The sequence below is a fragment of the Mustela nigripes genome, chromosome 9 (assembly GCF_022355385.1).
Source record: "Mustela nigripes isolate SB6536 chromosome 9, MUSNIG.SB6536, whole genome shotgun sequence".
NCBI classification, from domain to species: Eukaryota; Metazoa; Chordata; class Mammalia; order Carnivora; family Mustelidae; genus Mustela; species Mustela nigripes.
In genome coordinates, this window is record NC_081565.1 from 56,081,998 (window position 1) to 56,103,440 (window position 21,443).

At 36.4% G+C, this 21,443-nt stretch overlaps 1 pseudogene; it reads right to left on the minus strand.

The window, feature by feature from the left end:
* LOC132024142 (ubiquitin-like domain-containing CTD phosphatase 1) overlaps positions 1-21,155 on the minus strand; it is a 153,143-nt pseudogene extending 131,988 nt beyond the window's left edge.
* Between the last annotated feature and the right edge of the window lie 288 nt (positions 21,156-21,443).

Sequence of the window (21,443 nt, forward strand, 5' to 3'; positions counted from 1 at the left end):
CAAGCTGGTGCAGCCACTCTGGAAAACAGCATGGATGTTCCTCAAAATGTTGAAAATAGAACTGACCTATGACCCAGCAATAGCACTACTGGGTATTTACCCTAAAGATACAAACGTAGTGATCCAAAGGGGCACATGCACCCTAATGTTTATAGCAGCAATGTCCACAATAGCTAAACTATGGAAAGAACCTAGATGTCCATCAACAGATGAATGGATCAAGAAGATGTTTTATATATACCCAATGGAATACTATGCAGCCATCAAAAGAAATGAAATCTTGCCATTTGTGACAACATGGATGGAACTAGAGCGTATCATGTTTAGTGAAATAAATCAAGCAGAGAAAGACAACTATCATGTGATCTTCCTGATATGAGGAAGTGGTGATGCAACATGGGGGCTTAAGTGGGTAGGAGAAGAATAAATGAAACAAGATGGGATTGGGAGGGAGACAAACCATAAGTGACTCTTAATCTCACAAAACAAACTGAGGGTTGCTGGGGGGAGGGGATTTGGGAGAAAGGGGTGGGATTATGGACATTGGGGAGGGTGTGTGCTTTGGTGAGTGCTGTGAAGTGTGTAAACCTGGTGATTCACAGACCTGTACCCCTGGGGATAAAAATATATGTTTATAAAAAATAAAAAATTAAAAAAAAAAAGAAAAGAAAGTAATACCTTAGTATGAAGGTGCTCTGCACTTGGGGACCAGCAATATCTTGGAGACTGGTCGCTGTGGGATGGGAAGCGACTGATAACAATACTCAAACAGAACAAAGGGACTTAATGGACAAGTGTGGGACTAGGCAGCAGTAAGTGTGGACCTAATCCCTTGGTCCCAGGACCAGCAACAGCCACTGCCTTCTTGTGTCTGAAAGGACATGGAACAAACTTGAGTCAGCAGTCCCTACGGCTTGTGGCTGCCACCTCTACCACAGCAGCACCTCTGCCTCTAATGTGGCTGAGAGGACTTGGCATGGACTTAAGTCCATGGTCCTGGGAACAGCAGCTGCCAGGACTGGGCTTGCCCAGACCAGTATCACTCATTGTTTTGTTGGCATGGGGGTACACAGACAAGCAGAGGCTTCTAGTGACCACTGAGATGGTGGCTGGGGGTGCACACCACTTGTGAGAGGCTGTGGTATTCAATGGGGCTTCCAGAGGGGGAGTTTGTGTTTTCTGGACCACTCAGAGAGGAGCAGACTGTGACTTATCTGTGAGGTGGAGGCCTGGTGCTGACAGTTTACTTTGCTCTGACCCTCTGAAAAGGCACAGAAAAGCCACCAGAAAACAAAAGCTCCAGAGAACAAAAGACCAAAAAATTGGCTTCCATGGAGCCCAACCCCTTAAAACCTGTCAGGGCAACCCCACCCAAGCAGGATTTACTGAAAAACATGTGGCAGGCCCCTTCCCCAGAATACAAGCTGAAAGAACAAGAGGACAACAACCACAGGGTCCCCATAAAACTGTAAAACCCCAACACCATGGGAAAACAGTATATTAAGCTCTTAGTACTGCCTCACAGCCTGTGTATTTCTTAAATACAATTCTCTATCTCTTTTTAATTCTTTTTCATAATTCTTCCTCTTTAATTTCTTGTACCTACTTGTATTTCAATTAGCTGTTTAATACAACATATTCCATAGTAACTATTTTGTTTGAAATTTTTTATCCATATACTTTTTTGTTTTCTTTTTTTATAAATATATATAATATGTATATGTATGTGTGTGTGTATATATATAAATATATATACACATCCAATGGATACAGATCTAAGGAAAATGGCAGAAATAGACTTTGGGGTAATAGTTATGAAGACAATAGTCAGGCTAGAGAAAACTATTAATGGCAATATAGATTTGTTAAGGACAGAGTGAGAGCAAATCTGGCAGAACTTAAAAATGCTATCAATGAGATCTAATCTAATATAGACACTCTGACACTTAAGGTAAATGAGGCAAAAGATCAAGTTAGTGATCTAGAAGACAAACTGATAGAAAAGAAGGATCAGGAGGGGGCCTGGAACAAGCAGTTTAGAACCCATTAAAAACAGAAATAGAGAAATAAATTATGCCATGAAACATTCCAATGTCAGAATTATGGGAATCCCTGAGGGGATGGAGAGAGAGAGAGAGAGGCCTATATATGTTTATAAAAAATAAAAAATTATAATTAAAAAAAAAGATAGTTTTGACTAAATCCTAGTAAGAATTTCCCTAATCTGGGAAATGGAACAAATGTTTATGTCCTGGAGTCAGAGAGGACACATGCAATATCAATGAGGATAAACCAACCCCCCAGAATTTTAAAGTGAAAGTTCCCTATCTTATAACCAAGGAAACAATTTTAAGGGCAGCCAGAGGGAAGAGATTCTTTACATAGAGAGGGAAGAACATCAGAATAATATCAGACCTGTCCAAAGAGACCTGGCAAGCCAGAAAGGTCTGGCAAGACATATTCAGGTCACTAAATGAGAAGAACAGGCATCCAGGAATTCTTTATCTGACAAGGTTGTCATTCACAATAGATGAAGAGATAAGAAACTTCCAGGATGGCAGACTGAAAGAATATGTGACCACTAAGCTGGCCATGTAAGAAGTATTAAGGGGGGGGATTCTATAAAAAGAGACCCCAAGAGTGATACAGAATAGAGACATATAGAGACAGTCCATAGAAACAAGGACTTCACAGTCACCATGATGACAATAAAGTCTTATCTGTCAATAATCACTCTCAATATGAATGGCCTAAAAGCTCCCATAAAATGGCACAGGTTTGCACTTTTAAAAACTCAGGACCCATTCATATCCTGTCTACAAGACACTCATTTTGAACCTAAAGATAAATCCAGAGTGAAAGTGATGGGATGGAGAGTCATCTTTAATGCCAATGGACCTCAAAAGAAAACTGGGGCAGTAATTCTCATATCAGACAATTTATATTTTAAGCTGAAGTCTGTAGTTAAAGATGCAGAAAGACACTATCATTTTTAAATGGTCTATCCAACAATAATATCTAACAATTGTAAATATCAATGCCCCCAACATGGGAGCAGCCAACTACATAAGTCAACTGTTAACAAAAATAAAGGGACATATTGATAATAATTCCTTAATTGTAGGGAATCTTAGCATGCCACTCTCAACAACAGACAGATAATCTAAGTAGATAATCAACAAAGAAACAATAGCTTTGAATGAAACACTGGACCAGATGGACCTCACAGATACATACAGAACATTCCACCCTAAAACAACAGAATACTTATTCTTGTTAAGTGCACATGGAGATTTTTCCAGAATAGACCATATACTGGGTCACAAATAAGGTCTCAAATGATATCAAATTATTGAGATTATTCCCTGCATATTTTCAGATGTTTGGGAACTGGTACTCAACCACAAGATAGTTTGGAAGAAATTCAAATAGTTGAAAGCTAAAGACTGTCTTCCTTGAGAAAGATTAGATCAACTATAAAGTCAGAGAAGAACTTAAACAATTCATGGAAACCAATAAGAATGAAGGCACATTGGTTGAGTACCTAAGGGGTACGACAAAAGTGGTCCTAATGGGGAAATACGTAGCCTCCAAGCCTCACTCAAAAAAATGAAAAATTCCTAATACACAAACTCTCTTTACACCTCACATAACTGAACAATCAAAAACAAATTAACCCTACCCATGCACAAGAAGAGAAATAATTAAGATTAGAGCAGAAATCAATAAATTAAAAACCAGAGACACAGTAGAACACATCAATAAAACTAGAAGCTGGTTCTTTGAAAGAATTAATAAGATTGATAAACTACTGTCCAGCCTAATCCAAAAGAAAAGAGAAAGGACCCAAATTAATACAATTTATGAATAAAGAGGGAGAGATCATGACTAACACCAAGGAAATAGAAACAGTAATAAGAAATTACTAACAACAGCTGTATACCAATAAGTTAAGCAAACTAGAGGAAATAGATGACTTCCTGGAAACCTATAAACTTTGAAGACTGAAACAGGAAGAAATTGTCAACCTGAATAGACCAGCATCTAATAATGAGATTGAAGCAATGACCAAAAAATCCCCAAAAAACAGGAGTCCAGGATTTGATGGGTTCCCTGGGGAATTCTAACAAACATTCAAAGAAGAAATAATTCCTGAAGCTTTTTCCAAAAATAGAAACAGTAGGAAAACGTTCTGAGGCCAGCATCACCTTGATCCCCAAACCAGGCAAAGACCCTTTCAAAAAAAAAGAATTTCAGACCAATATCCCTGATGAATATAGATGCCAAGTTTCTTGATAAGATCCTAGCTAATAGGATCCAACAGTACATTAAAATGATTGTCCACCATGACCAGGGGGGATTTATCCCTGGGATACAAGCATGGTTCAACATTCACAAATCAATCAATGTGATAGAACAAATCGGTAAGAGAAGAGAAAAGAACCACATGGTCCTCTAAATTGATGCAGAAAAAGCATTTGACAAAATATAGCATCCTTTCCTAATTAAAACTCTTCAGAGTACAGGGATAGAAGGAACATTCCTCGATTTCATAAAATACTTCTATGAAAAACACACAGCAAATATCATTCTCAATGGGGAAAAGCTGAGAATTGTCCCTTAAGATCAGGAACATGGCAAAGATGCCCATTCTCACCACTATGTTCAACATAGTACTAAAAGTCCTAGCAAAAGCAATCAGACAACAACAACATCAAATAAATAAAAGATTCAAATTGGCAAAGAAGAAGTCAAACTCTCTCTCTTCACAGATGATATGATACTTTATGTGGAAAACCCAAAAGGCTCCACTGACAAATTTCTAGAACTTATACAGCAATTCAGTAATGTGGCAGGATACAAAATCAATGCACAGAAATCAGTTTCTTTTTTTTTTCTTTTATAAGATTTTATTTATTGGGACACCTGGGTGGCTCAGTGGGTTAAAGCCTCTGCCTTCCACTCAGGTCATGATTGCAGGGTCCTGGGATAGAGCCCCACATAGGGCTCTCTGCTCAGTGGGGAGCCTGCTTCCCTCTACCCCCCTCTCTCTGCCTACTTGTGATCTCTCTGTCTGTCAAATATTTATTTGGCAGAGAGAGAGATCACAAGTAGACAGAGCAGCAGGCAGAGAGAGGGGGGGATTCAGCCTCTCCGCTGAGCAGAGAGCCCAATATGGGGCCAGATCCTAGGACACTGAGATCATGATCTGAGCCAAAGGCAGAGGCTTAATTCACTGAGTCACCCAGGTGCCCCATCAGTTGCTCTCTAATACACCAAATGAAACTGTAGATAGGGAAACTAAAGAAATTGATTGCATTTACAATAGAACCAAAACCTATGAGATACCTTGGAATAAACGTAACCAAGAAGGCAAAGAATCTATACTTTAGGAACTATAGAACACTCATGAGAGAAATTGAAGACACAAAAAGATGGAAAATACATTCCATGTTCATGGATCAGAAGAATAAACATTGTTAAAATGTATATGCTGCCCAGAGCAATCTATACTTTCAACACCAACCTAATCAAAATATCCTTGGCATTTTTCAACGTGCTGGAACAAACAATTAAAAAAAAATTGTATGGAACCAGAAAAGACCCCAAATCTCCAAGAAATGTTGAAAAAGAAAAAAAGCTGGGGCATCACATTGCCTGACTTAAAGCTTTATTACAAACCTGTGGTCATCAAGACAGCATTGTACTGGCACAAACACAGACACAAAGACCAATGGAACAGAGTATGAAGCCTAGATATGGACCCTCAACTCTATGGTCAAATAATCTTTGAGAAAGCAGGAAAAAATATCCAATGGGGGGGGGAAACAGTGTCTCCAATAAATGCTGCTAGGAAAATTGGATAGCTATACACAGAAGAATGATACTAGACCATTCTCTTACACCATACACAAAGATAAACTCAAAATGGCTGAAAGACCTCAATATGAGACAGGAATCCATCAACATCCTGGGGGGAGAACATAGGCACTAACCTCTTTAACATAGGCCACAGCAACATCTTTAAAGACATGTCTCCAAAGGCAAGGGGGGAAAAAAAAAGCAAAAATGAAGTTTTGGGACTTAGTCAAGATAAAAATCTTCTGTACAACAAAGGAAAAAAACAAAACAAAGAGTCAATTCACAGAATGAGAAAAGATATTTGCAAGTGACACTACAGACAAAGCACTGATATCCAAGATCTATAAATAATTTCACAAACTCAACACCTACAAAACAGATAATCACATAAAAAAATGGGCAGAAGACATAAACAGACACCAAACAATACATACAAATGGATAACAAACACATGAAAAAATGTTCATCATCAGTAGCCATCAGGGAAATTCAAATCAAAACCACATTGAGATACCACCATACACCAGTTAGAAAAGGAAACATTAACAAGGCAAGAAACAAGTGAGATTGGACCAAATGTGGAGAAAGGGGAACCCTCTTATACTGTTGGTGGGAATGCATGTTGGTGCAGTCACTTTGGAAAACAAACAAAAAATTAAAAATAGAACTATCCTATGACCTGGCAATGGCGCTACTGGTTATTTACCCCAAAGACATAGATGTAGTGAAAAGAGGAGCCATATGGACCCCAATGTTCATAGCAACAATGTCCATGAGAGCCAAACTGTGGAAAGAGCTGAGATGCACTTCAAGGGATGAATGGATAAAGAAGATGTCTTCCATATATATAATGGAACATTACTCAGGCAATAGAAATGATGAATATCCAACTTTTGCATCAACATGGATGGGACTAGAGGAAATTATGCTGAGTGAAATAAGTCAAGCAGAGAAAATCAATTATTTTATGTTTTACTTACTTATAGAACATAAGGAATAACATGGAGGATATTAGGAGGAGGAAGAGAAAAATGAAGAGGGGGTTGCTGGGGAAGACAAACCATGAAAGTCCATGGATTCCAAGAAACAAACATAGGGTTTTAGAGAGGGGGTGAATGGGGGGATGTGTTGGCCCAGTGATGTGTATATACGTATTGTGTGGAGCACTGTTTATGTATTGTTATACATAAACAATGAATCTTGGAATACTACATCAAAAACTAATGACATACTATATGGTGATTAACATAACATAATAAAAAATACAATTTAAATAAATAAATAAATGAATAAATAAAGTAAAATATGATTTATGAGATAATGTATAAAAATGAAAACTAAGAGCTAGGCTTTGGAGAGGGAGTGTCTAAGATAAAATTCCACTTTTGCCTCTGACTAGATATATGAACTTCAAAAGATTTTTTTAAACTATTTTAGGCCTATATTTTTGTAATTGTGAGAAACTAATGATATAAACAATAAATGCAGAACTGATGTGATGGTTAGAAATATCTGACATACAGCCACTGTTCCTGAAAATTAAGCGGGCTTTAATAAAGTGAAAATGAAATAAAATCCATTTTGAATTTCAAACATCTGATTTGTTTTTAGAATCAAATTAGCTAGTACTCCACATTTCCAAAATATACTAACTTCCTCCATGAAATTCCCTTTTAGGCCAGTGATGCAATCAGAACAAATCATTACTTTTTTTTTTTTTTTTAAAGATTTTATTTACTTATTTGACAGACAGAGATCACAAGTAGGCAGAGAGGCAGGAGGAAGCAGACTCCCCGCTGAGCAGAGAGCCCGATGTGGGGCTTGATCCCAGGACACTGGGATCATGACCTGAGCTGAAGGCAGAAGCTTTAACCCACTGAGTCACCCAGGTACCCCAAAATCATTACTTTTAAACATCTATTCATTCAGTCACTTTTACTAAATGAATTTCAGAATTTTCATTGTCTTCTAAATGGTGAAATGTATATCAGAAATATATACATGCCTAATATGTGTTTCAGAACAGATTTCTGGTAGAAATGATAGAATATGATATGAGGAATTTGAGAAACAAGACAGGGTATCACATGGGAATGGAGGGAAAAATGAAACAGGGTGAAACCAGAGAGGGAGACAGCACATAAGAGACTCTTAATATCAGGAAACAAACTGAAGGTTGCTGGAGCAGAGGGAGGTGGGAGGGATGAGGTGGCTGGGTGATGGGCATTAGGGAGTATATGTGCTATGGTGAGTGCCATGAATTGTGTAAGACTGATGAATCACAAACTTGTACCCCTGAAACAAAAAATATATTATATATTAATTTAAAACATGATTGAATAGTGGAGCTTGATAAAACAGAGATTCAGAGAAATTTGTTTCCCTTTTTTTGTGGTATAAATGTAGAAAACCTCTTCTTCAAATAAGTAAGTTGCCCTTTCTACAAATTTACATAAAAAAAGGACAGACCTTAGGCTTTGTCCTCCTTGAGAAGGTATGCTTTATTTTTCCCTCTATACAAACCATCTTTCTTAAGTGCCACCTGTCTCATCATTTGGAGATTTGTAGTCAGGGTTAGTTTTGGATTGAGAGAAACTGTATGAAGTCTATGCTACTAAAGTATGAGGAAACTTTGCTTTTCAAATGTCCTGAAATTTGTATACCCATCTCTACTAGTTACCTATGGCTGCTCTAGCAAAGTGCCACACAATTGGAGGCTTAAAAGAACAGGAATTAATTATATCACATTTCTGAATGCTAGAAGTCTGAAATCACAGTGTTTACAGGACCATGCTATCTAAAGCCTCTAGGGGAATGTCGTTCCTTGCCTTTTCCAGCTTTTGATAGACTCAGATGATCTTTGGCTTTTAGATGCATTATTTCAATCTGTCCTCTTCCTCTTTCTTCATATGACATCTGCCTGTGTGTCTCTGTATATTCACAGGGTCAAATTCTTATAAGGACACCAGTCATACTGGATTGAGGTGCTACCCTATTTTAGTATGACCTAGTTTTAATTTTACTAATTATATCTACAAAGACTGTATAGCCAAATAAGATCACATTTTGAGGTACTGAAGCATATTTTTGGGAGACTTAAATCACCTATAACCTATAATACCATAACACAATCATACAGATATATGTCCTATGGTTATTTTTAAGCACTATTATATTTATAATATGGCTGAAGCATCACTTGGACTTTTGGACCTTTTGAAACTCTATATACCTAACATGTATAGCCTAACATGTAGGTAAGAAACCCAACCTATATATTAATACAGTCCAATCTTATGTGAGAGCCCCATATATTAATGTGAGGTACAATTTATATGTCTAATTTGTATATAATTTCCCTATCCCTATAATGGCATAAATGACTTCTTTCAATGTGGTTATACTAGAAAATCCTTACTTTGTTTTCTACCATATAGGAAAAAAATGTTAGAGACACATGTTGTCTGGAGTTTAATGAATACTGTTTCATCAACTTTTATTACAGAGTCTTTCTGGATCATTTCTAAAAGTCATTTAAACAGACCATGTTGAACTGTCCTTCCAGTCTATAGTCTCTCAGTTTCAAAAACTTCCCCTTGATTACACTTGGCTAGCAATTCTCATATTTATATCAATAACCTATTCTTACCAGTAAATACACCATTTCTAAAATCTGCTTTAAAAATCCCACCCTCTCCAATCATCACCTCTGCTTCCAATTCATTTACTTTGGACACACCTATAGACATTTTAACAATGTTTATTCTTCCGATCCAAGAGCATGGAATGGTCTTCCATCTTTTTGTGTCTTCTTCAATTTCTCTCATGAGTGTTCTGTAGTTCCTCGAGTACAGATCCTTTACCTCTTTGGTTAGGTTTATTCCCAGGTATCTTATGGTTCTTGGTGCTATAGTAAATGGAATCGATTCTCTAATTTCCCTTTCTGTATTTTCATTGTTAGTGTATAAGACACACCTGGGCATAATTATTGGCTTTATGAACATATTCATGTTATTGTCTTTCTGGCCACTGAACAAAACTCCCTGCCTTCCCAGCCTGAACAAAACTCCCAAGCATTACTAGAACCAACTACTCACTCCACTGGCACTGCTCTTAAATAGTTAAGTGTTACTAAGGAAAATAATAAAAATTGATTGAATTATAATACTGTAACTTTATGATCAAAAGCCTCAAATGGGTATTGAACACCGCACAGTAGTTTGATACTGTTTTCTTCTTAAGTTCACATTCCCACTCTCTGAGATGTCTACTATGCTAATTCTCCTTTCTCCTCAACCTATCTATACTTCTTTACAACCACATTCTCAGTTTATGGCTTCTCCTTGTACTCCACTAGTGATGTGGAATCCACCTGATGGAATTTTTTTCCTTTTTCCATTCCCAAATCCACAAGCCAACTTCTATCAGTAGCATTGTATCAGTATTCCTATCTGATTCTGATCTATTTTATTCTCAAATGACCTTCAATTTCTGTGCCTCTACAAGATTATTCGCTTTCACATAAAAGCCTGTCCTAAAACTTACTATCTAGATAAAAATGGAAGTAAAAATGAAAAAAAAAATTGCAAAAGGAAACATCAACAAGACAATTCTACCTTAACTTCATATCTGTTTCCATGTACTCTATTCTTTTTTATCTTCTGAAACAAATTATCAATATGATCTCAAAATTCTCACTTTTTATTCAACATTTGAACAAACAAAATGAAACAAAACATTTCAGGTGCCTGGGTGGCTCACTGGGTTAAAGCTTCTGCCTTTGGCTCAGGTCATGATTCCAGGGTCCGGGGATCAAGCCCCATGTTGGGCTCACTACTCAGCAGAGAGACTACTTTCCTTCCTCTCTCTCTCTGCCTGCCTCTCTGCCTACTTGTGATCTCTGTCTTTCAATAAATAAATATAATCGGGAAAAAAAAAGAAAAAAGTATATTTTTAACAATATCTATTTTTTAAAACATGGTTATAAAGACTCTTATCATTACCAAATATTCTCTTAGCAATCACATGGAAGAGACTTGTAAATATTTTCTGGTTGTTCATTAGAAGGGAAGAAAATTAGTTTCTGTGGCCACTTTTTGCCACACCAGCTTGTTGAAAGTTCATGTATATGAACACTGGAATCATAGGTATAAACCTATGAAAGAACAATGTTACAAAGCTAAACAGAGCCAAGGTCTAGCATGTTCAAAAAGAAGGGACCTGGAATTCTGTATGCTATTACATTAAGGAGCAATAAAACATGGACGAATCTAATATTCAAAGTTTTGTGCTTTTAAGCAAAGGTGGGAGGAAGCCGAGTTTGAGAGTAGCAATGAAAAATAAAAGGATGCCAAACTCAACATTAAGCCCAAATTTCAAGATATATATATATATATATATATATATAAAATGTCATCACTTGGATGAGGAAGGCTATAACTAAAACAGTGTTCTTTTTTTTTTAAGATTTTATTTATTTATTTGGCAGAGATCACAAGTAGGCAGAGAGGCAGGCAGAGAGAGAGGCGGAAGGAGGCTCCCTGCTCAGCAGAGAGCCCAATGTGGGGTTCAATCCCAAGACCCTGGGATCATGACCTGAGCTGAAGGCAGAGGCTTTAACCCACTGAACCACCCAGGTGTGCCTAAAACAGTGATCTTAAAAATAGTGGTAGGCTTCTGTTAGAATGAGAACGGGAAAGAAGGGGTGCCTAGGTGGCTCAGTCATTGAGTATCTCCCTTCTGCTTAGGTCATGATCCCAGGTTTCTGGGATCAAACCCCGAATTGGGCGTCCTGTTCAGAAGCAAACCTGCGTCTTCCTCTCCCACTCTCCCTGCTTGTGTTCCCTCTCTCACTGTATCTCTCTCTGTCAAATAAATAAATAAATATTTTTAAAAATGAATGGGAAAGAAAAATCAGAAAAATTTGAAGATATGGGCAAGTTCTCAATATGGAGAATGTTGAGGGAAGGTGTTAGAATGGGATATGTATAGTATCCTAAATGGGGACTAGGGTAAGTACAGAGCTCATGATCATGTGGTGGGTTTGTAGAGGAAGGTGTGAATGAGGAATCACCTAAGAGACCTAGGCATCTTTTTGATGTTTTATAAAAGGAGGGAAAAAATGTTGAAATTATTCCTAATATCTTTGAGTATCTTTGAGGCAGAATATGAGGCACTGGAGAAGTAGGTGTCTTGATAGGTTATGCAGTATCCACCCTGTCTTCTCCTTAGCTTCTGTTGATAAAGGTCTCCAGGTTACAACATGGATGATACAACTAAACATCAGGGCCCATTCTTTGACTCTTACTAGTAAAAGCATCAACTACATATTTTCCATTGAATTTATTGATTTAGATAAACTAAAATAATACTGCCTGTTCTAAACAGATAGTGAAGCAGTAGAGAAGAAATTAAGAAAACGATCTCATTTGTAATTGCACCAAAATAGTAAGATATGTAGAAATAAACCTAATCAAAGCGGTGAAAGACCTATACTCTGAAATCTGTAAAATACTAACAAAAGAAATTGAAGATGACACAAAGAAATGGAAAGATATTCTATGCTCATTGATTGGGAGAACAAATATTGTTTTTTTTTTAATATTTTATCTATTTGACAGACATTACAAGTAGGTGGGGGGGGGAGGGGAAGGCTCCCTGTTGAGCAAAGAGACAGAAGCGGGGATCGACCCCAGGACCCTAGGATCATGACCCGAGTCGAAGGCAGAGGCTTTAACCCACTGAGCCACCCAGGCACCCTGGAAGAACAAATATTGTTAAAATGTCTGTATTACCAAAAGAAATCTACACATTTAGCATAATCCCTATCAAAATATCATCAGTATTTTTCACAGAACTAGAAGAAACAATGCTAAAATTTGTATGGAACCACAGAAGAACCGAAGTGGCCAAAGCAGTTTGTAAAAGAAAAGCAAAGCTGAAGGCATCACAATTCCAGACTTCAAGTTATATTACAAAGCTTTAGTTATCAAAACTGTGATACTGGCACAAAAACAGACACATAGATGAATGAAACAGAATAGAAAACCCAGAAACAAACCCACCATTACATGGTCAACTGACTTTCAACAAAGCAGGAAAGAATATCCAATGGAAAAAAAAGATAGTTTCTTCAATGAATAATGTTGGGAAAACTAGAGAGCCACATGCAAAAAGATTGAAATTTGACCACTTTTTTTTATACTATACCCCAAAAATAATTCAAAATGGGTGAAAGACCTAAATTTGGGACAGGAAATCATCAAAATCCTGAAAGAAAGAACAGGCAGTAACTTCTCTGACATTGGTCATGACTTTTTTTTTTTTTTTTCCCCCTAAATAAGTCTCCGGAAGCAAGAGAAACAAAAGCAAAAATGAACTACTGGGATTTCACCAAGGTTAAAAATAACAAACAACAACAACAACATACTTATGCATAGAGAAGGAAATAATCAACAAAACTAAAGTCAACTTACAGAATGGGAGAAGATTTTTGCAAATGACATATTTGTTAAAGTGTTAGTATCAAAATATATGAAGAACTTATAGAACTCAACATCCCCAAAACAATCCAATGAAAAAATGGGTAGAAAACATGAACAGATATTTCTCCAAAGAAGACATCCAGATGGCCAATAAACACATGAACAGATGTTGAACATCATTTATTATCAGAGAAATGCAAATCAAAACTACAATGAGATATCACCTCACATCTGCCAAAATAGCTAAAATCAACAACACAAGAAGAAGAAACAGGTGTTGGCAAAGGTATGGAGAAATGCAAAAGCCCTCTAGAAAACAGTACAGAGTGTCTACAAAAGGTTAAAACAAACAAACAAACAAACAAACAAAACTCCCCTATGATCCAGCAATCACACTACTGGGTATTTACTCAAAGAATACAAAACACTAATTCAAAGAGATACATGCCATATTATCAACTGCAGTATTATCAACAATAGCCAAATTATAGTAGCAATCCAAGGGTTCATTGACCGATGAATGGATTAAAGATATGGTATATATATTAATGGAACCTTATTCAACCATAATAAAGAATGACATTTTGCGGGATGCCTGGGTGGCTCAGTATGTTAAAGCCTCTGCCTTTGGCTCAGGTCATGATCCCAGGGTCCTGGGATCGAGCCCCGCATCAGGCTCTCTGCTCAGCGGGGAGCCTGCTTCCTCCTCTCTCTCTGCCTACCTCTTCACCTACTTGTGATCTCTGCCTGTCAAATAAATAAATAAATCTTAAAAAAAAAAAAAAGAATGACATTTTGCTATTTCAATGGCATGGTTGGAGCTAGAGAGTATTATGCTAAGCAAAATAAGTCCATCAGAGAAAGATAAATAGTACATGATCTTACACATATGTGGAATTTAAGAAATAAAACAAATAAACAGAAAAAAGAGAGTGAAAGAGAGAAAGAAACCGTGAAACAGATTCTAGCTAAGGAGAACAAACTGATTAACAGATGGAGGGATGAGTTATATCAGTGATGGGTATTAAGAGAACACCTGTGATGCATAGCAGTTGATGTATGGAATTTTTGAATCACTATATTGTACACCTGAAACTAATAAAACACTGTATGTTAACTAGAATTAAACAACAACAACAAAAACAAGCTTTGTGGATTAGACCACATTTTCTTTTAATATTTGTTGTTATCCCATAGACAGTGATATAGTTTTCCCTAGCTAGAAAGTAATATATATATTTTTCCTTCACTTTATTTTGATAAAGTGCTTATGTGGAACTTGGTTGAGATTTGTTTGTGGAGATATATATATATATAAATTTTTACTGCATTATGATTAGAAAATACGGTTTCCAAAATTTCTATATTTAAAATATTCTTCAGTGTTTTTTTTTTTTTTTGGTATGGAAACAAACAAAGAAAAACCAAAAACTATCCATGAGTAATGCTTTTACATGTCTATATATTTAATGAAATCTGTTGATTTGGGGATTATTTACTACTTTTATTTTTGTACTAACCAAATCTATTTGATTTTAAATAACATATATGGATAATTATATATATAATTGCATTTTATCTAATTTTCATTGATTTCTGACAAATTTAGCAATATATAATGTGTAGTCATGTTATCCATGGATATTTACTTATGGCAATTGCATATTCATAAAGGTGTATCTATTATTTTACAAAACATGTTTTTCTTTCTGAGAATTTTTAACCTGTAATGGCACTCTATTTGATCCAAATATTGCTAACCCTAGTTTTGTGATATTTTCATTTGTCTGGAAACTCTTTAATTCACACACTAGTTTCAACTTTATTCTTTTAAATATATTTTATATAAATTTAACGCTTTCTTTTATAATGCTTAATTGCTTATGTTTCATAAACCAAATGAACAAAACTTCATTGTTTTCATTTTATTATTTTTTATTTATTTCCAAATCTGTAACTAATTTGATTAAGTTGGTATGTATTTTTTCCCTTCTGTAGAAGTTTTTTTTTCTACTTTTGCACTTTATCAGTTAACATTATTATGTAATTTCATGGTGCATCTTAACAAACAAAACATATATGTATTACATGAGGACATAGCAATTGTTCCCTCACACTTTCCACTCACAAAGTAAATTGAAGCCTTTGAACAGTTGCATGCTTCCAGTATCTTCCACTCTAGTTGCATGCAATAACAACAGCTAGCATTACAGAAGACTGAATGCAGTTCAAGCTCTGGTCTCTGAACTTTACATATTATAACACATTCAATAATCACCAAAGCCCTAGGAAATGGACTCTGTCATTATCCATAGTAAAATTAAAACTCAATGACAGCATGGGTTTCTGTTGTTTTGTTTACAAATATATGCTAGAAACTGGAACAGTGACTGGTATATAGTTAGGTTAAAATAATATTTCTTTAAATAAACACATCCACAATTTTACTAATGTGGAGAACGATAGAACAAAGAGGTTTCGTGATTATTAATTTCACCACCAATAATTAGTAGAACCTAGACTGAAGACCAGGAACTTTTGTGTTAAGAGTAAAAAAATAAATAAATAAATAAAGAGTCTATGCTCTTAGTTATTATAACTTTTTTTTTTTAAGATTTTATTTATTTATTTAACAGAGAAAGAAAGATAGCACAAGCAAGCAAAGGGAGAGGGAGAAGCAGGCTCAGCAGGGACCCCCACAGGGGCCTTGAGCCTAGGACCCTGAGATCATGACTTGAACTGAAGGTAGATTCTTAACTGACTGAGACACTCAGAAGCCCACCATTATACTTTTGGAAGAGTCTTGTTTTGTTTTTTTGTTTGTTTGTTTGTTTTTTAGTTTTTTTCCTCTCCCATAAACAAAAGGCAATGTTTTCTCAAAATAGTTTAAAAATTTTACTTTCAGAATGTCTATTCTCTTCCAAAACACCATTTTCATCCAGTAATATTATATATTCCCAGTCAATGTATCAGTATCAAGACCTTTCCTAGGACGCACTGCTTTCTTGTCACTGCTCTCAAGGGTCTCTTTACATCCAGCCTAAGTGCACTTGAGGTCTTGGAAGAAATGGATGGCTTGATGCTGTAATTGATGTTGTAAGTGGAGTGTGGAGTTACTGTTAGAAAATGTACTGTAAACCCTAGGAGTGATTGTGGGAGCAACCTAAATATCAGCAGCATTCTTGTTTTCAGGCTGTTGAATGCAATGTCCCAATAGGAACAGGATCACATCATATCATGGGGCAGGGCATAGAGAAGGAGCTATGAAAGAAAGCAAACCTCAACTTCCCTTCCTAACTCCAGCAATTCCCAGCACAGACATTCCTTTCGTCCCTTATCCCATTATTGCCTCTCTGTGTCCCCATCAGTAGGGGAAGGTGCAGGCCTGCTTTCTGGCTTCGAGATAATGACCATCTCTTGTTATTCCTTTCCCATGTTTTGATAGATTTGTCCTTGCTTTGCTGATATAAATAAATAAATAAATAAATAAATAACTAGCTATGTGTAGAATTCAGCTGTTGCTACTCTCCCTTATAGAGGCAGCCCTGCATGGCCCCTCAGATTGATGTCTGAGAGTATCATTTCTGTGCACAAAAACAGTGGACGGTTTTCACCACCACTTCTAGTCTCTTCTCAAGCCTCCTGGGTATGGGCAAAAATAGGGACCAAAGAGATAGTTTAAAGGAAATATCTAACCCATAAAGGCTAGGGAGAGTGAAAAAACTGGACCCTGGGCCAAAAGATTGCAACCAATCCACACAAGAAAGATTGAGAAGGGTGAAAAGAGGGTTGAAAAATAAAGTTTCTCTGAAGAAAAAAATAGAAATGCATGTCCAATTTTCTCTCTTTTTTAAAAGACTTTACTTTTTTCTAAAGCAGTTTTAGATTTACAGCAAAATTGAGAGGAATGCACCCTCCAAACATTCAAAACCTCCCTCATTAACAAAATCTCCCACCAGAATGAATATTTGCTGCCATACCGCTATCATCCAGTCTATTGTTTACATTAAGGTTCACTCTTGGTATTGTACATTCTATGCATCGAGCAGATGTGTAGTGACATGTATTCATTATTATAGCATCATACAGAATAGTTTCACTGCCCTAAATATTTTGTGCTTCACTTATTCACATAGCCCCTCACAACAACTGTCCCCATAGTTCTGTCTTTTCCAGAATGTCATATAGTTGGAATCATACAGCATGTAGCCTTTTCAGATTGGCTTCCTTCACTTAATAGATTGTCTTTAAGTTTCCTCCATATCTTTTCATAGCTTGATAGCTCATTTCTTTTTAGCACTGAATTAAATTTTCTTTTTAGGAAGAGATTAGAAGTCTGTCCTTGAAACTAGATCAGCAATTAAAGGTATTATGCTCATTGAACACCCTATATCACAGGTGGAGAATGTGAGTTCCATCTCCTATCTTGAGTGGGTTACTTAATACCCTCAAAGGAATTTCAAATGTAAGTGGCAAACTCCTAGACTGCTTATTTAGATCATTTTCTTTCTATTATACCATGCATCATTTCTGACCATAACCTCCTTCTCTAATTATATGTGTGGTATATTTTAATGTCATATAATAATATTTAAGAGTAAGAATGTATATACCAAGACAAAAGAGGGGAAGTCTGACTGGAGTAGAGATGAGTGAAAATCAAGGCCAAATTTCATGAAGTCAATCATCCTTGAAGAGAATTCTTTAAACTCAAAGACATCAATAGGACTGTGGTAAGGATTGAGGTAGGTTGGTACTCCCTAGAAAGAGAAGTTTGTATAAACTGAATAGATTTGAGAGAGATATGCCCAGGCAAAGAGCAATGTTGAAAAACACATAAAGACATAGTTGTTAAAGGATATATATCATTAAGTAATGCTATCTTTCTCTGAAGCTGAGAGTTTTGTGTGTTCCAGAAAACATAGCAATGTGAGATGTCCTTCAGTCACTTCGACAAATCAGGCAGATTTTACTCCAAGCCTTAATATCACATTTGGTACCAATGTTTAATACCCACCTCAGATTATGTGCTTATTACCAAGCAGAAACAGATTATCCTGCTGTTTAACACAGTTTGAAATTGCTATCTGCCTTAGAATTGTATCTCTTTACAGGCTTTATGGTCTTTTCTGTTTTGTTTTGTTTTATCTTTCTTGTTTATTTATCATTTCTATCATAACTACATGTATTTTTTGACTAGCAAATTCAACTTTCCCAGAAAACTTATTGTATTACATTACAAACCAGATTACACCAATGAAAGTAGATTTATAAAGCAAAACAAAAAAAAAAAAAAAGGAAAAGAAAAAAAGGATCAACAAACAAAAATGGAAAAATTGGTATCTCTAAACTTTCCCATACACTGACATATTTCGCATTATTCTATTCTGGAAAGAAAATAGCATTTTAGTTTGAAATCTTACATTCACATAATTTGCACTAAATTAAGAACTGTCTGAATGCTGAAAAGTTATGCTGAAAAATTACTTATTATGCAACATAATTAAATTGTGGCTCTATTTTTTGGTATCAATAAAATAATATGAAATAATTCATATTATAAACCACAGCCTTTGTCATGATTTAGCACTGTGTGCTAAAACTTTTTCTGGGTGCCCACAGGGAATAGGGATCTCTTCAGAACTTCTCTATAGACCTAGGATTACAGAGTTTGAAGAACAGCTCTGGGATGATGAACAGTAGGCAAAGCTGATAAAGGTAAACTTAGAGCAGAACCATTAGCCATGTGGCCAGAATTGATCATGAGAAATAATGAAAAGTAAAGTAAGAGGGATAATTAATGACAGGCACACAGCAGTGCAAGTTCAGCTGTGTGACTGCAAAATATTCCATTTTGAAGGTTTATGACTGGGCCCTGTGGTTTCTAATGCTCTTAAATGAATGGAAAGAATACCATGTCATCATATTATAGAGTTCTAACATAGTTTTTAACATTTTAGCATTCACTATATATTTATTTATGAGATTAAAAATAATTATAATATTTATTTCATATTTTATCATAACTCTTCTAAAATTTCCCCCTTTGTATTTGAAAGTGTTTAGAATATGGTAAGCACTATAATAGACTTTTTAAAAGAATGCTATCCTTACCTAGTATTGAGCCACTGACTGAAGTCTGGTCAATTCTCCTTCTTAAGCAGCCTATTAAGTTCACATTCCAGATACTTCCATCATGGTCATGGGGTTCACACTCTTCAGGCCACCATGCAGCAGTCTTAAGAGCCCCAGGCCAGGTACCAGAAAACTAGTGCCAGTCACTATGCTCCTCTTCCAGAAATTATTCAAATCAGCTAATCCATAGGAAGCTCACAAAACCTACTTAAGCCCACCCCACTTGTTACACATAAAAGGCCTCTACAGTTGCAACTTGACATTGTCTTGTACCCAGATCAATTTAGTGTGTGGCCCTGCCTGGAAGCCTTCTCTCCTCTGGGATATATCAAAAAATTGTGTCTTTCTTCCGTTCAAATGTCATTGTTATGTCCTCCTATCAAAATAAATAAATAAATAAGTAAATCCTATAAAATAAGCACCCCTTCCACATTTGTGAAATTAATTCATGAATGATGACCTGTGATTTTTCAGCCCTGAGGCAAGTTCCTAGAATAATGGCCAGTTTTGAGGTATCATGTGTAAATACAGAGTTACAGTATCTGAGAAGCAAGTGTGGAAATAATAGCATTTGGTTTTCAAATAACATTGAAGTTAAAAACAAACAAACAAACAAACAAAAATACACTATATTCTCTTACCATAACCACTTTGCAACCACTTTGCAACCATCACTACCCAAGAACAAAAGTTACAAAGACTGACCGGTTCCTTAGGGCTTTCCCAATTTCACAATAGCTTTCCATTTTGCAATCCTGGTCCCATGGGCTTCATCCACCGACCTACAAATCTATACATACATTTTCAAAGACTTTTCAAAATATCATATTTAATATTTTCAGGTGGCAGATTTCCCTTTCTTTTGATTTCCTTTCTTTATAATTAGAAAGAATTTTTCAGGACATTTAGTTCACTATGTTGAGAGAATTTATGTTTACTAATATAATCTTAATAACCATACAGATCCAGAAGATAGAAAGGGCCCAGGACTCTATAATACACTGATCAAGCTCTACTCTAGGAACATTGCCAAACCTGGACAGCACTACAATTACAATGTAAGGTAACACATTCTTAAGGAAAGTTTGGTATAGCTAGCAATGAGGAGTAAACTCAAGGGGACATTATGGCCAGTATCAGCCTTTTGAAAGAGTAATTGTAAAAAGAGTTGCTTGCTCTGCTTCTGTTTTCTAATCATTTCTAAATGGCATGTCATTTGGACCATTAGAAGGAACAGTATTTCCTACATACTATATAAATATATATTTTTTTAAAGATTTTATTTACTTATTTGACAGACAGAGATCACGAGTAGGCAGAGAGGCAGGCAGAGAGAGAGAGAGAGGAGGAAGCAGGCTCCCTGCTGAGCAGAGAGCCCGATGCGGGACTCGATCCCAGGACCCTGAGATCATGACCTGAGCCGAAGGCAGCGGCTTAACCCACTGAGCCACCCAGGCGCCCCATACTATATTTCTTATAACATGTAATAATATATGTTGGGGAACATTACCAAAAAGAAGTGACTGTCAATTTACTCTTGAGCTAGACCTTGCCACTCAGCGGTTCCTTGCCCCTCTCCTGTCCTTAGAATGTGAATTCTGCTTACCTTTCCACTCCTAGAGGCTGCTCCACTCCAAAAACATAGTCTCGAGGTCGTGTTGAAAATACCTGCATGGTATATGTGACTAAACACAGATAGGGCCTCTACATACCTTTAAGACTGGGAGGAGAGGTGCAGGGACCCATTCATCTTACTACCACCCAAGACAAGAATAGTATGTAAGTTCCTTCTGCTATTATTAAAACTGCCATTTACCAACCTGGACTGGCCAGCCTCTTTCTTATGTCTCTCTTTGTCCTCTGAGTACAGGGATCAGTTTCAGATTATACCAGGAAAGCTCCTGCCATGGTTGCAAACCAGCAAGTACATAATCTTCAAAAGCATAGAGGGTACCACACTTG